Below are 17,773 nucleotides of genomic sequence, written 5' to 3' on the forward strand. Positions count from 1 at the left end.
ACAAACTAAGACATACTGTTCAAAGTGTAGGCCTAAATGGATATTAGAATGAATTAATGAGACTTGTGGCAGAGAAGAAAAATGCATGGGATGCATATAAATTAATCAGGTGAGACAGAAGCCTATGGAGATATAAGCTAGTTTATAATCAAGTCACAAAGGACATTAGGCAAGCAAATGCAGATTATGAGAAATCTTTGGCAAAGGATGCTAAGAAAAGCAGCAAGGACTTCTTTACTTATGTAAACTCTAGAAGGAAGGAAGGGAATGAATCAGTTTGGTAGACTTGATATTGATGGTACAACTGTTGATGATCCTGCTTAGATAGCTGACAAACTGAATGAGTATTTTGCATCTACATTCACACATGATGAATTCTGTAGGGAAGTGGAAAAGCGAAGATTATTATTAAACTCTAACAGGGAGCCTAATGATTTTGTAATAATTGAGAGCAAAGTGTAGGAGAAATTGTTGAAGATAAACATAAGAAAGGCACCTGGTGTGGATGGGATCTATCCAGTTATATTAAAGGAGGTGGCAAAGGAAGTAAGCAAACCCCTAGCCAAGGATGAGGGCATCCTTGGATTCAGGGTAGGTCCCTACCGACTACAGATCTGCAGATGTTCCCCCAGTTCACAAAGGCAGATCAAAGGATGACACGAGTAATTACTGACCTCTGAGTCTAACTTCTGTTCAGGGGAGAAATAATGAGGTCACTGGTTCAAGAAGCATTACAGTATTATCTAGACAAGGCTGCAGTAATAATTCAGACACAGCATGGGTTTTGTTAAGAGGAAGTCTTGTCTGACTATTTTGATTGGATACTATGATGTGGATACTATTACAAGGGAACTGGATCAAAAAAATAATTTTGATATCATATACAGTCAGTCCTCGTATAGCACGATAGTTGTGTTCCTAGAAGTCCTTGTGCAATACAAAATCGTGCAATATAAACAACAGGCCCTATGGGAAAAATAGGGTTAGGTGCCGACCACCCAAGATTGAACACACCATTGTAACCAAAACATTACCAAACACAATAAATAATCATAATAAAATACTTACATATTTTATTACGACTATCACGTAATAAAATATTGCTAATGCTTTTGCTTCTGTCGTAAGCAAACTTGTTTTTTGTTTGATATTCTATCCAAACCGATGACAGCCATTCCATCTCTTCCAATTCTTTGTGTCTTAATCTAATGGATTTCAATTACGCTTTGAGTTGTTCCTGCTATGAAAGTTGTTTTTATTTTCTCTGCATTCATTGTAATTCTCGGCGTTGCCTCATTTAGGTCTGTAGCACGTGCAATATCACATGGTCTGGTCTTTCATTTCGTTCAAAGTGTTTCACAATTTCATATTTTTTCTCTATCAACAGAGGAGGACTGGCCATAAGCTTTACCGGGGAAACCCTGGTGAGCCGAAGGCCGGTGTGATTTTGGCCACAAACCATAGTATGAGGCCACTATAAATTTTCCCAGGTATAAGAATTTTTGACTCCTCTGTTAATCGATATTGCTTTTCTTTTTCTCTCTGAATCTGCAGTGTCTTCACCAGGATGCTCCCTTTTCACACCTTTTAAGTATTTTACTCATTTTTAGGGAATAAAGCACAATTGAAAATGAGGAGGCAAGCTTGATACACATAAACAAAGCTGTGCACATGTAGCAACTGAATAAACAACACCGTAAAGGCAGAGATACACTATTAACACCTCACATTTTACTAAAGCACATTTCTAGGGGTTACTACCATAAAACAATAAAAACAATTTCCAGTTGCATTTCTGCTAGTGGAATCTGTTATAAACTGGTAGTAAACTCGATCTAATTGCATTTGCGATTATACCGATAGCTGGAATTGTGTTTTTTTTTACGTTATTATGGTGAAATGTGTTTCCCCTTCACTGATATAAAAAACATAAATACATTTTCAGAATCTTCTCTTCATTCCTATCGTGTGTTGCTTTCGGTTGGGGTGATTCTGTGTTCAGCTGCCATTTCTTGTAAACACAAAGGCGAATCGTGCATAAGCGAATTCGGTTCGTGTTATATAAGATATCGTTCCCTATTTATAAATTGTGTATGATCGAATACATGTAGTGTAAACACGTGTTATACGAGGACTGACTGTACTTGGATTTCAGGAAAGCTTTTGATACTGTTATACATAGAAGACTAGAAGACTACTATACAAATGGGAGCAGTATGGCATTTAGGGCAAATTGCTGCAATAGATAAAAGGGTGATTGAGTGGGAGAAGACAGAAATTGGTAATTAACGGACACTGCTCTTCATGGACTTATGTTATTAGTGGAGTTTCTCAGAGTTCGGTGTTTGGCCCATTGTTATTTTGTATATTTATTAATGATATTGATGAAGGTATATCAGTCTTAATGTCCAAGTTTGCAGATGATACAAAGGTTGGCAGGGTTGTTAATGACAGTTTTTAAATGACAGGTTGTTAATTGACAGTTAATGGGATCAAGATGGGCAGATGGGCTAAGAAGTGGCAATTGAAGTTTAACATCGACAAATGCAAAGTTCTGCATATGGGTAGCAGTAACCCCAGAGAAACGTAATAACTATATTCTACTACACTGAGGGTGGTAGAGAATGAAAAAACTTGCAGTAATGGTGCAGTCAGATATGAAGTTTTCTGAGCAGTGCAGACAGGTTGCCAGAGCAGGTCTTAGGGTTTTGTCAATGATATATAGGAATTTTGCTAGCAGGGAGAAGGAGGTGATTATTCCTTTGTATGAGGCAATGGGCAGGCCATGCCTTGTGTATTGGGTACAGGTCTGGAGGCCTCATTTTAGGAAGGATATAGCATTACTACAACGAGTACAAAGAAGGGCAACAAAATTGGTGAGGGGAATGAAGGGGTGCTCTTTTCAAGAAATGCTTAAATTCTTTAAATTGCAGCATGTGGAGACTAGGCACCTGCGAGTTGATCTGATTGAGGTATATAAGGCATTGAATGGGTTGAGCAGGCTCAATGCTGATTATGAATGCTCAATGCTTGCTCAGATTATGAATCTGTGGGGGCATAAATTCAAATTGAGAAAGGACAGTTGCTGATTAGATGTTTGGAAATTTTCCTTTAGCCAGCAAATGGTTGATTGCTGGAACAAACTTCCATCTATCATTGTAGTTGATAGCTTAAATAAATTCAAGGAAGAACTGGGCAAACTTTTAGAGCGAATGGTGTGAAATGGGATTTTTTTTAGCTGATGCTGTATTAGCTTGCCTTCTTGCATCATATGCCTCTGCTAAATACACAAAAGGTGATATTGTTGTACATGTTGGCATTACAGTCATTAAGATAGATCTGAGAAGTTAGTTATCAAGTGCAATGCAATGTTCAGAAAAAATTTGCAAGTTAGAGTTGAATTTGAAAGTGACTGCAATTCTTCCTAATCATAATAGGAGGGAGTACATGATGAGAGTCTTGTCTATCAATTTGGTCCTGTAAAGATTGTGCAATTCATTTTGGGCTGATGTTTTCTCAGCATAACATGTGCTTGTTAACAGGAGAGACTGCTTCTGCAAGGATGAAATTTACTTAAATACAAAGGGTGCAAGAATATTTGCTGTTGCTATCAAGGCAGTGTTAGGTGGGTCAGAAAAATGCTAGCTTGGGAGGAGGATACACCGAATAACAGATTGATAATAGCCTCAGGCAGAGGCGAAAGTGATTCTTGCACTGGTTCTGTTGGAACATGCAGCAGTTTGGGAAGTAAAATACCAGGGATTTGAAGTGCTGGTTAAATCATTAAATGTAGACATTGTGGGGACATGACATCAGAGACATGGTGTCTCTGATATCCCCACAGATATAAGAGATGCAGAATTTGAATATGGGGATTATAGTGTATACAGAAAGTATGGGAAAGTGGAAGAATTTATGCTCTTAGTTAAGAAGCACATACTATTTAAGGCTGTGCATCCATTTGAAAAGGGTGACCAGTGCAATGTTGAGTCATTTTGGTATGACTTAAGCACAGTGAATAAAAATGAGAGTAGGAGTGTGTCATAGTCCTAATGACTGTGATAAATAAAATGAAAACTGTACAGAGAAATAGAGTGAGGCACTAAATCAGAGTATCTTATAATGGGAATTTTAACTTTCCAGATATTTACTGAAACTTGTGGGTTGGTCATTAAAACACTAGATGTATTGGATGACTGTGTTCTACAGCAGTAGCATGTTAGAGAGAGAGAGAGAGAGAGAGAGAGAGAAACAACTTGATCTGATTATTAGCAGTGATCCAAGGGTAAATGGAAATGATTTTGCTTTTGTTAGGAGACTATAGTAGACTCAGACGGGTTTTAAATTCTATAGAGTGCAATCAACTAATAAGGTTACCAACAACAAATTCTAAACATGACGCATTCACTGAAATAAGCATAGAAGTTTCTAGACTTCTCATTCCAATTAGGAAATACTGTTCAAGGCTTAGACCTAAATGGATGCCAGATGATCTAATGTGACACGTGGCAGAGAAGAAAAGTGCATGGGATGTATAAAAATTATGAGGTGATAGAAAAGCCTATGGTAGATAATATATTCTGTAATCAAGTAGCAAAGGAGATTATGAGAAATCTTTGGCAAAGGATGCAAAGAAAGTGAGCAAAGACTTCTTTACTCTAGAAGGAAAGGGATGAATCAGATTAATCCATTTGATATCGATGGTTAAACTGTTTGCGATCCTGCTCGTGTAGCTGCCAAACTAAATGAGTATTTTGCATCTACATTCACACACGAAGAGTTCCTTAGGGAAGTGGATGCCAGAAGTTTATCAAACTCTAACAGGGAGCTAAACGATTTTGTAATAACTGAGAGGAGAGTGAAAGAGAAACTGTTGAAGTAAAATTTGTCAAATTGTTAAAACATAAACAAGTCACCTGGGGTGGATGGGATTTGTCCAATTATATTAAGGGAGACAACAAAGGAGATAAGTAAAGCCTTACCCCAAGGGATCTCATCTGGTGAGTATGGGCTTGGCACACCCAGGGTCTTGAGCTGGATATCATCATTCTTCTCTTTCTTGGTGATTCCCTTCTCTCTCTCTCTCTCTCTCTCTCTCTCTCTCTCTCTCAGGGTAACTTGGAAATTTTTTTTTTTTTTGGCTGGTGCAGCATAAGCCTTAGGCTTTCTTGCACCATGTAGCTAATAATAATAATAATAATAATTATGAGAGCATCTTTGGGTTTAGTGGTGGTCCCTGTGGACTGGAGATATGTGAATTTATCCCCAATTCACAAAGAGATATCAAAGGGTGACATGAGTAATTACAGACCTTCTAGCTTAACTTCTGTTACAGGAAAAATAATGGAGTCACTCGTTAAAGAAGTAATGCAGGACAGATCATAACGTGGGTTTGTTGAGGGGAGATCTTGTCTGACCAATTTGTTGGGATACTGTGATGTAGTGATAAAGGAACTGGATGCAGAAAATAATTTTGATATCGTATACTTGGATTTCAGGAAAGCTTTCAATACTGTTGCACATAAAAGACTGCTGTGCAAATTGTAGCTTGGTATTAAGAACAAGTTACTGCTGTGGATAAAGGGACGGTTGAGTGGAAGAAGACAGAGTGATTATTAAATGGATTCTGCTCTTCGTGAACTAATATTATTAGTTGAGTTCCCCAAGGTTTGGTGTTAGTATGCTGCTACAAGATCTAGAAAAAAGTAGACGGATGGCCTGAGAAATGTCAACTGAAGTTTAACATTGGTAAACAAATGCAAGGTACTGCACATGGGTGGCAGTAATCCCAAAGTAATGTTCCAACTGCATGGTACTACACTCAGGGTAGCAGAAAATGAAAAGGACCTGTGGTTAGGTGTACAGTCAGATATCAAGGCTCTCAAAGGCCTAACTGAAAACGAATGAAGGAAAAATTTCAATGAGGGTAAAATTTTCACTTTTGTTTTAAATGATTTCAGAACTAGATTCTATAGATTCAAATTACAGGGAAAGTGATTTAAACTGGCTAGTAATAACTTTCCTTTTATGCAGTGAATTCTTGATTAAAGGACTGTGTTAAGACTGACAGCTTGAAGAAATTCAAAGGTTACTTAGATGAGGAGTGTGACACTTGGGTTGTTTATTTTTTATATATTTTTATATATTTATATAGTTATTTTATTTTATTTCTTCTTTTTGTGGCCAATACAGCAAAAGATTGTGACTGCCTTGCATTACAAGGCTAATACTAACAGTCCTTCATAATTAGCTATTTGAAAAAAAACATTTAGACATAACCTTCAAGAAGGCTGAATTTTTTTTTTTTTTTTTTTTTTTAATGTAAACCCCAAACACGAGAGGTATTAGAACCTATAGTACTTAGTACTGTGCTTGGGTTGGAGGTTGAGAAGACGAAAGAAGATATTTGTTGACATTGGACTTGAACTTCTGTAGACTGTAATTTTCAGGAAATACGTATGAAGGAAGGTTATTCCAGAAAACGGCAGTTGAATGAATAAACGAGGAAGATGAAAAGTTGGTTCTGTGAGTTTGGAGTTGGACAGTAAATGGATGTTGGCTGGTGGCAGCATGTGTTCGGACTGTTTTGAAAGAGAGAGCGGGAATTATAGAAGCCAATTCGGAAGAACAGTGCCCATGGAAGTATCTGTAGAAGAGGCATGCAGCAGAAACAGTACGTCTATGAGACAGCGAGTAGAGAGACTTTGTTAAAGATGAATCATTAATTAACCTAACTGCCCTCTTCTGAATGGAATCGAGAAGCCTGAGAGAGGTTTTGGGGGGGCACCACTCCAGTTGTGGGAACAATATTCTATGGCAAGGCGGAGTTGCGATTTATACAGAGTGAGCAGCTGTTTGGAAGAAAAGTAACGCCGAGAGCAAAAGAGGAAACCAAGTTTTTTAGATGCAGAGGAAGCAATATTTGTAATGTGCTTGTGCCAAGAGAGATTAGAAGTCAGAGTAATCCCCAAAAGAGATATATCATTTTGCCTAGAAATCAGAGTGTCACTAAAGATAAGCATAGGAGCAGAAGAATCCTTTTTGCGAGATATAAGACAAGACTGAGTTTTAGAAGGGTTGAAATCAACTAAGTTGTCTTTGCCCCACTGGAGAATTACCTGAAGATCGGCATTTAAGGAATTGGTAGCAGATTTTCGAGAAGTTGAAGCTGATTGAACAGGACAAGGTTTCTCAAAATGGAAAGTGGAATGCAATGTGCTATTATTGGCAAAACTATGGATAGGATTTCCATTCAATGGAAGAAGTCATTAATATACAAGAGGAAAAGAGTGGGGAAAAGAACTGAACCTTTGGGGGGGGACACCGGCATTAGTGGAGAAGTTAGAAGACAGAGAGCCATCTACCATCACCCTCAGTGAGTGATCAGAGAGAAAACTGGATAACCAATTACTAAATAAAATGGAAGCTTGTTTAGAAGACCTTTATGCCAAACACGATTGAAAGCCTTTGAGATGTCAAGAGCAACTACTTGTGTTTCACTGAACCTTTCCATTGAATTAGTCCATAAATGGGTAACATAAGCCAGAATATCACCAGTGGATCGACACTGACGGAATCCATACTGGCGATTGTTGATCAGACAGAAGGTCTCTAGATAGTTTAAGAGTTGGCAGTTAATTGATTTCTCAATTACTTTAGAAAGAGTAGAAGTAATTGCAATGGGACTATAATTGGATGGGAGGGATTTGTCACCCTTTTTAGGAACTGGCTGGATATGAGCAAATTTCCAAGCAGAAGGAAAAACACCTTTGGAATAAGAAAGTGAAAAAAGGCGGCAAAGAATAGGAGTAAGTTCAGGAGCACAGGTTTTGAGAACAAGTGGAGAAATACCATCGTGACCTGGAGCTTTCTTAGCATCAAGATTCGTCAAAATCCTTCTGACATCCTTTTGACGGAAGACCACAGGGGGCATTGAATGGAGCATGCTGGGAATGGTGGGAAGTGTTTTACCAAGATCATTGAGTTCTGATATCAGAATGGACATATGCACAAGTACCACCTTTGAGGTGAAAGGAATCATACAGCGAATAATTTGGGCATCTGAGATGAGCAGTAGTTGAAAAAAAAAAAAAAAGGTAAAGTGCAACCATTATCAACCCACTGCAGGATGGCCTCGTCAACAATTCATGCTGAGGGAAATGGACCATAATCTGCCACGCTGGTCCAGTGCGGGTTGGCAGATCGACCATATTCAGCAGTCAGGGGCTTGAACCCTGGTCTGCTCAAGGAGCGTGTGCTACTTCACTCCCGCTCCTGACCACTCGGCTACGGAGGCAGTAGTTGAATCAACCGATAACTGAGATTCTGTCAGAAAACGTACATGGGGTTTGGCAGACTGCAAGTGGAAATGGGCATTGTTGAGATTAGAATTGAGACCATATATATTTGTGAAATGAATTAGGAAGTGCTTGGGAGGTTTAGATCTTTTCGCAGATAAGCTTGCTCTATTAGTTTGACAATTCATGGTGTATTCAATAGTAAGAAAAAGTGGGTGGGACATGCTGTATAAAGTAATGAAATTTTTGGATATGGCATACACATGGTGAGAATATACCCAGATCCTTGACATAACATGGCCTCGACAGTGCTCCCTGCATACACACTACTCGGACTCCCTCCAGTCACTATCTGGCAGAGTAGAGGTAGCAAGATTATACACTAGCTGATCCGGAAGCCTCCTGGAGAGTTACCAATAGGTTCGTTCCAGTGTACTAACTAGCGGCCAGCTTGTGAACACCGTTTTAGAGCTGTACCCTCGAAATTTAAGGAATATTGGATCTCACCATGATGTTCATCATAAACTCAAAAGTCATCAATCATACTGCATGATGGAAGAGATAGGGAAGGGTTGACTGGAACGTAGCTTTGGAGACTAACATGGGTTCCATCACTTCAAGCCTCCAATAAGCAAAGTGGTGGTATTGCACCGATTGATGAGAATCATCTACCACCTAGTACTGCCTGGTAACATAGAGGGGCAGCGTTCCTCCATGTGGTGTGGGCGCCACACCTCGACCCCTGCTTATGTTTGTTCACACCTGGATGGTCACCCACCATGTACTTGTGCATGGAGGTTATACCCTGGATTACTAACAGTCCCACCATCGTGAAGGTGCTTGCACCATTTAGTCTTTTTATACATTGTAATTGTATATTTTTTATGGCAATTTTGTTACTTTTAAAATATTCTTTCTTATAGAACTTATTGATACCTACTATGCAGGAAACTGTAAAAGAAATAAGCACAAAAAATTTTCTACACTTATTTAAGATGCTCATGTAAACTGAAATATACAGACCAGGGGTGGCCATAGCATGCATCGCGAGCTGCATGTATCTCGTGGTGCGGTGTTCTCATGCATATACAGTGGCGGAAAAAAAAAACTGAATGACTTCTGAATTTTGCAAATAATGTGTTTTGCACTGCATTGTGGGTTGTGGAAATGTTTGAAATGCATTTGTTAGATGGGATATATATATCTCTGTGAATGAAATCCAATAAAAAGTCTTCACCTGATATACCTAATTTCCATAAATATCTTCCCAAAGGGTAAAATGTGTAATTAATGGAAATATGAGAAATAATGACAACCAAACATACATTTTATTGCATTTACGTGTATAAACTGAAATGACAAGTTAACGTAATGGCATTATGTACTGCAAATCAGCAAAATAAGTCCTCAATATTTTGTTGTTCCTCCTTGAGCTGCAATTACAGTCTTGCAACGATCTAGCATAGAGTTAATCAACTTCTGGATATAAGGTCGCCCAATTTCATTGTACCACACCCTTACTGTGCTCTCCTGCAGCTGAATCTTACTTGTTGGCTTCTTCTGAGCAATTTTAGATGACATTATGTACCAGCAATTTTTAATAGGGTTCAAATCTTGACTGTTGCCAGACCAGTCCAATACTGTAAGCCAGCATTTCTCAGGTATGACTGCCCTTAAGGGAGAAAAATGAGGGAAAACATTGGTGTAAGTATGTTTTAAGCCTTGTGAGACAAGAAGACAAAATCATCATTAAATCTAACTAGCATAAAACTTACCAATTTTGATGTGTGGCAAGGTGCTGAATCCTGTTGAAAAATGCAGTTTTAGACGTTTATGTGGTGATCTCTAATAACAGGTTTCAGGCACTCCTCCAAGATAGCAGTTTAGGTTTCTGCATTCCCCATTCCATTAATAAACTTAATTTTCTCTACCCCTTTTCTTGTTATGCATTCCCAGACCATCTGACTGGTGGGGAATTTTACAGTTGGTGTTATGCAGTCAGGATGGTATGCCTCCGATTTCTGTCTTATGACATATTACTTCCCATCCGAACCATGCAGGTTGAATTTCAATTCGTCAGAAAATATGATAGTGTCCCATTGCTCTTTTGTCCATGAAACATGCATTTAAGCTCTAGCAAGTCACTTCTTCCTCATTTGTTGGGTCAACAAATGCTCCTTCTTTGGCCAATAGGCATGCAGGCCGCATTCCTAAAGCCATCTTTGGATAGTTCGTGCACTTGTTTCAACAACAGAAGCTATCTCAAAGTCCAGTTTTAGATCAGGATCACTAGCATGGTGATTATGAAGGCATAGCCATTTCAAATATTGATCTTGGGAAGGCATAGTCACTCTCTTATGGCCTGATCCAGATCTTCTCTTCACATCACCGGTTTCATATTTCAGTTTCAGCACCCGGGATACTGTTGACTGGTAGCAGCCTATTTTATCAGTGATAGCACACATAGAAAGCCCTTCCTGGGACAGAGCAACAGTACACTTTTTTTTCTCGGTGTCAACTGAACATATACAGCCACGCTTAGACCTCTGCAAAACAGGATACTAATGAGCGTGTATACACTTCCAACACCGTATTTATAGAAACAGCTGATGTAATACCTTGAAATTTCTGTCTAATGCAATAGAATCTTTATCTGATGCAATACTTTTGCTTTGGGACAAACAAAATGACTAATCGAACAGTAAGTTTCACTACAAATGTTACTTTTTTTAAGATGATGCAGTTTTTTTTGTCCGCCACTATATATTTTGCTTTTAATTTATATCAAAATTTTATATATAACACTGATTAAAGTTTAAAATAATAACTTCACTTTTTAAGCAAGCATATTTCTTGTTACAAAGTTTTTTTCAAAAACATAAAAAAGATACAAAAATTTCTCAAAATACTAATTCGAACAAACAGTTCTTCACAGAAGATATTTACATACTAGGTTTGCTTGTGAATGATTTACGGGTGTTGTCCATATTAGCAGTTAACTGCTGAAAGTTAGGTTGATGACTCGTTAGGGCAGTATGTACAAGCTCGTAATAGTTCTTCAAGAGGGTAATAGTTCTTCTTTCACATCTAGATTATTTGTTACAAAATGAGCAAATATGGCTAGTTGTGGTTTATATTCAGTATCTGTAGATTTGTTCAAGACCAGACCCACTGGTCTGGTATGTCTGGACGTAGAGATTTCTTCAATCATTTTGTGCAGTTTTCTATTTTCTGAGCCTAAAACTGAAATTACTTGAGCAATAATTTTCTTAATGAACTCTCCTTCCATTTAGGGGCACTTTGCCCGAGCAATATTGAAGGCAAAAATAAATCCAGCCTCTGTTGATACATTAGCATTAGCATTAGTAGAGGCATATGATGCAAGAAAGCAAGCTTATGCAGCATCAGCCAAAAAAAAAAAAAAAAAAACCCCTTCCACTTCACCCCTCCATTCATTCGAAATACCTGTCCAGCTGAGCCTTAAATTTATTTAGGCTATCAACTTCCACAACAAGGGATGGAAGTCTGTTCCACCAACCAACTATCCGCTGGCTAAAGGTAAATTTCCGCACATCTATCCTACATCTCTCTTTCCTCAATTTGAATTTATGCCCTCTCAGGTGATTATTCTGAGCAAGAGGCAGTATCCCATCAGCATTGAGCATGCTCAAACCATTCAAGGCTTTGAACACCTCTATCAGATCACCTCGCCGGTGCCTAGTCTCCAGACACTGTAATTTGCAAAACTTAAGCCTTTCTTCGTAAGAGCAACCCTTCGTTCCGTTCACTAAACTTGTTGCCCTTCTCTGTACTCTTTCCAGCAGCTCTACATCCTTCTTGGAATGAGGCCTCCAGACCTGTATACAGTACTCAAAGTGCGGCCTGACCATTGCCTTATACAAGGGAATAATCACCTCCCTATCCCTGCTAGAAAAATTCCTGTATATCATTGATAAGATACCATGAGCTACTCTTGCAGCCCATCTGCACTGCTCAGAGAACTTCATATCTGCCTGCACAATTACCCGCAGGTCCTTTTCATTCACTACCACCGTCAGTGTAGTACCACAGAGTTGATACGTTGCTCTAGGGTTGCTGTTTCCCATATGTAGTACTTTACATTTGTCAATGTTAAACTTCATTTTCCACCTCTCAGCCCATCTGCTCAACCTTTCCAGATCCTCTTGCAGCAGCATAGCGTCAGTCGCGTCCTTAACAACCCTGCCAACCTTTGTATCATCTGCAAACTTGGACATTAAGCTTGATATACCATCATCGATATTATTTATAAATACAGAAAACAACAATGTACCTAACACTGAACCCTGAGGGACTCCACTAATAACATTAGTCCACGATGAGCAGTGCCCATTAATTACCACTCTGTCTTCTGCCACTCAACCATCCCTTTATCCATAGCAACAATTTTCCACCAATTCCACACTGCTCCAATTTGTGCAGCAGTCTTCCATGTTTTTTTTTTTTTTTTTTTTTGGTAGTTGTTGGTGCATAGGCTTCTGTGGCCATAATGCACCTCCCAAGGTTTTTGCAGTACTTTGATCCAAGCCCGAGGCGGGAATCGAACCCGTGACCTTTAGGTTGCCAGGCACTTTACCCACCCGGCTAGCCCTGTCGGCAGTCTTCCATGTGCAACAGTATCAAAAGCCTTTCTAAGGTCCAAATATATAATATCAAAGTTATTTCCTGCATCCATTTCTTTTGTGACTACATCATAGTATCCAATCAAATTGGTCAGGCAAGACCTTCCCTTAACAAAACCATGCTGTGTCTGAGCTATAACTGAATTCTTGTCAAGATGATCCTGCAGTGCTTCTTTAACCAGTGCTTCCATTAATTTTCCTGGAACAGAAGTTAAACTCACAGGTCTATAATTACTTGTGTCAGCCTTTGATCCTCCTTTGTGAATTGGGTTTACATTTGCACATCTCCAGTCTGTGGGTACCTCCCCTGAGTCCAAGGAAGCTCTCATAATTATGGCTAATTGATTGCTTACTTCCTTTGTTGCCTCCTTTAATATAATTGGATAGATCCCATCCACCCCAGGTGCCTTTCTTGTATTTATCTTCAACAATTTCTCCTCCACTTTACTCTCAATTATTACAAGATCATCTAGCTCACTGCCAGTGTTTACTTCATCTATGGCATTCCCCTTCCTGAATAACTCCTCATGTGTGAATGTAGATGCAAAATATTGATTTAGTTTGTTAGCTACCTGAGCAGGATCATGAACAGTTGAACCATCGATATCAAGTGGACCAATCTGATGCACCCCTTCCTTCTAGAGTTTACATAAGTAAAGAACTCCTTGCTGTTTTTCTTTGCATCCCTTGCCAAAGATTTCTCGTAATCTGCCTTTGCCTGCCTAACCTCCTTTGTAACTTGGTTACAGATCAACTTATATCTATCATAGACTTCTGTGTCACATGTTAATTTATATGTATCCCATGCATTTTTCTTCTCTGCCATATGTCTCATTAGTTCATTTGACATCCATTTAGGCCTAAACCTTGAACAATATTTCTTAGTTGGTATGTAAAGCCTAGTAGTTTCCAAGATAAGTTCTTTGAATGCTTCCCATTTTGAGTTTGCTGTTGTCAGAGCTGTTGTAACATCATCAGTTGTTTCCACTGTATAGAATTTATATACTGTCTCAGACCATCGTAGTCGCTTTTACGAAAGCAATAACCCTTCCCTTTACCCCTGATGGTAGTTACCTCCTTGAGTAAATCCCACTTCAGCACACTGTGATCACTGCCACCTAGTGGTTCCTGTATCTGCAGATTCTTAATGCATGAAGAATCACTACTGATAATCAAATCAAGAGTATTGCTCCCTCTAGTTGCCTCCCGAACATACTGATTTAGAAAACAATCATCCAATAAATCCACAAAAGCCCTGCTAGTGTGTGAGTGACCAACCCACAAATTCCAGTCAATATCTGGGAAATTAAAATCCCCCATTATAAGACTCTCTGATTTACTGGCCCACTCTATTTCCCTGTACAGTTTCTTATTATACTCATCAGAGTCATTAGGCCTATAGCACACTCCTACTCTCAATTTTGATCTCCCAATGCTTATGTCACACCAAACTGACTCGACACTGCACTGTCCAGCAATGTCGACTGGCTTCACTTTCTTGGATTTTATGTGTTTCTTAACTAATAGCATAACCCCTTCTCCCTTCCTATCCTGTCTATCCTTTCTGTAGACATTGTACTCCCCAAATTCCAGTTCTGCATTACTTATATCTGTGTGACACCACGTCTCTGATTTCCCAACAATATCCGCCTTTGATGCTTTGAGCAATACCTCAAATTCATCAAATGTATATACCAAACTCCCAGCATTGGTGTACACGCAAGTATACATGCACTTGTGCATACATCTGCCTCTTTAATAAATATTGACATAACCTTGGTTTGACTATTAAATTTTTCTTTTAAAGACAATGTTTTAGTTCACCTTAACACTGAAACAGCAGGAAATTGTTGAGTAAAAGAACTGTGATTCATTTCGTAAAGGCACATAAGATTACTGGCCTTGAACTGTGACAATGTTACTTGATACAAAAGACACATTGGTTAACTGTTTCTCTCCACAAAGACAAACTCCTCTTCCCACTCTGCCTTAAAACCCCTGTTCTCATATTTACATTTTCTAGATAGCATAATAACTTTTAAAGGGTCTCACTTAAAAAGAAACAATGTTCACACAAATTAACTCGTGCACTGTAAAAATCTGATTGAACCACATGTATGTCTGAAGCGTTTTATCATAAAGATGCTATGCACGACAGATGGAACCATCAGCTCATGGAGATATACATATGTGCTTTATTATATAGCTGTTTCTAATATGCCTTCCACTATTGCGGCTCCCAAAAGTCATCTCTCTGAACACCCCTGATACAGACAAAGGCAACCATGTGGCATTGTTATTACTGATATTACATGCGCACATATATGCAAGGCCTTGATTATTAGCTGAGTTATTCCTTGTTTCTAGTGCTGTACCACATTGAATTGGATTCTCTGTAAATAATACTGCCGACCGGGCTAGCCGGGTGGGTAAAGTGCCTGCCTGGCAACCCAAAGGTCGCGGGTTCGAATCCCGCCTCGGGCTTGAATCAGAGTACTGCAAAAACCTTTGGAGGTACATTATGGCCACAGAAGCTGATGCACCAACAACTAACTAAAACAAACAAACAATAAATAATACCTCATTTAAAAGTATACATTCAATGTAAGAAATGGTTAATTTTTTAAGTAGTCTGTGGTCACACTGCAGTTGTCATGAAAAGTTTGATCTGGTTAATTGACTAGTACCAAAATAGCAAAGTTTTAAAAAATGTGAACAGTTAAATTTTCTTACAACAGAAAATATGTTTGCTTAATACAGTTGTCTTTGACTTTAACTTTATGTTAAAAATCTGACAGGTTACTTTATGTTAAAAATCTGACAACCTGTTTATGAGACAGGTTGATGGTTAGCTCATTTGCTGCCACTTATATTTGTCCTTTCCTGTGTGCCTTGGGAAGCTTCTTTTGAGGTGCTTCTCTGAGATGCTGGAACAAGTAGGCACTGCTTTTTAGTAAATGGAAGGGATTTCTTCTGTGAAGAATTATCACTCAAAGTAACACCAGCATCTGTAGCATTCTAATGTTGAAAGATGCATTTGAATGAGATTCGGAATCTGCACCATTTGAATAGAATTCTGTTTCAGTATCAGATGACATATTATAAAGAGTTGATTCACTGTTATCCGCTTAAACATACTGTCCTGTTCCATTTGCAGTCTTGGTGTCCTAGGCTGTAGTTCCATTATAACAACCCTTTAGGGTAAAATTTTATAGGAAAACACTTTTTACACAAAATTTTATCACTAGAAACACACTAAGAATGATGGTATTTTGTTTTGGAAAGTACAGAATTAAAATTCGGCAAGCATAATCTTAAAAATTTTACCTTTTCTTCTTGTGGAATATACTAAACTAGATAAAATAACTTCAGCATAACCAAAAAGAACATATGAAGCTGTAAACCAAGTATACAGTTTTATAGCACTCTCTCTAGATACTGCTTGTTTTGGCGCATTATAGCCTTAGTTGCTAATGCGCCAATAAAACCCAACAACCAACCAATCTAGATACTGCAGTTGATGCTAGACAAAATTGCAGCCATGATACAATTAGCCCATGGTTCAATCAGGGTGCAGTGTATTCATTTCATGTGCCTTTCCTTTTACAGCACTCATTTACTGACCGCAGTTGAATGGACTCCTATTTCTGTTAAGGTGCAAAAATTACAATTTGTTTTGATGCAAGTTTGTATTCCGGCAGCAAATGTGTTAATAGACGATGCTTATAAGAAGCGTTTATGCATAATATCAATAAAATTTTACCACTTAACAGAGGTTTTTGTTAAATAGAGGGCCACTTAACCAACTTCACAATAACTGCTTTCTATAATACAAATTTTCTGAAATTTCTGTATATCAGTTATTGATTGGCATAACCATAGAATGAAGTGTTGGGATAATTAATTAAATAATTGTCCAAATATAATTTAAAACTTATCAGATTTTAAAGTATGGCATGTACCTATGTCCTCATATTTAGTAGCATGAGCATGTGATGTCATAATATCAATAAGAGAGTTATATAGGCAATGTTGATAGCTCTGCCTGTATAACTCTTTTTTTTTTTTATTAGTACCCGCCCCCAAAACCCCGGTTATACCGCAGGGTTTCAGGGGTGGGTTGTGACCCACATTATAAGATAACTGCGCTATAACCGATGCCTACAAATTTTCTCAAATCGCTCTGAATGGACTCCGAATATATATACATGAGTGAAATCCGACCATATTTTCAATATTTACCGTGCTCTGTTCTGTGATTCTGTGCATTAAATTTTTTTAATCCCATCTGCAGACCAAAAAAATCCATTTGGGAAGTATTAATACTAATGTGTGAACAAATGAATTTTTCAAAAATTATTTATTTTCACAAAAAACATGTAGCAATAGATGCATAGTTATAAAAAATTCAAGGCATTTATTTGATCACTTCTTTAAAATGTCTGTAATTTTTTATTGCTTTTTATGGGAGAATCGTTTTTGCAAGTTCTTATTTTTTAAAGACACTAATTGCAAACTCTTTACTTCCTCAACCTCCTACTGTGCCTCTAACCACCCAGTCACAGTCTCTAACCCTTGTACTGCGTCCTGATCTGTGGGAACTTCGACAGGCTGCTCCTCTATTTCTTCTGTTTCCCCATCACTTCCATTTGTCCTTTTCTCAATGGTGATGCTTTCAACAATATTTTCATCACTTAATAAGTGATAGACTAATTCTTCTTTGTCAATATCAACCCACTGATCAATCATATTCTCTGTGAGTTCGTGTCCCTCGAGGGGTATCTCTAACTGCCTGTATATCACAATGTATAGCAA

General features: G+C 38.3%; 1 protein-coding gene across 1 annotated transcript in view; it reads left to right on the forward strand.

The window, feature by feature from the left end:
• Positions 1-17,773, forward strand: part of LOC150089496 (dynein beta chain, ciliary-like) — a 1,205,440-nt gene that overhangs the window by 283,376 nt on the left and 904,291 nt on the right.

The sequence above is a fragment of the Mastigoproctus giganteus genome, chromosome 2 (assembly GCF_048544385.1).
Source record: "Mastigoproctus giganteus isolate SK-2022 chromosome 2, ASM4854438v1, whole genome shotgun sequence".
In the NCBI taxonomy this organism is placed as follows: domain Eukaryota; kingdom Metazoa; phylum Arthropoda; class Arachnida; order Uropygi; family Thelyphonidae; genus Mastigoproctus; species Mastigoproctus giganteus.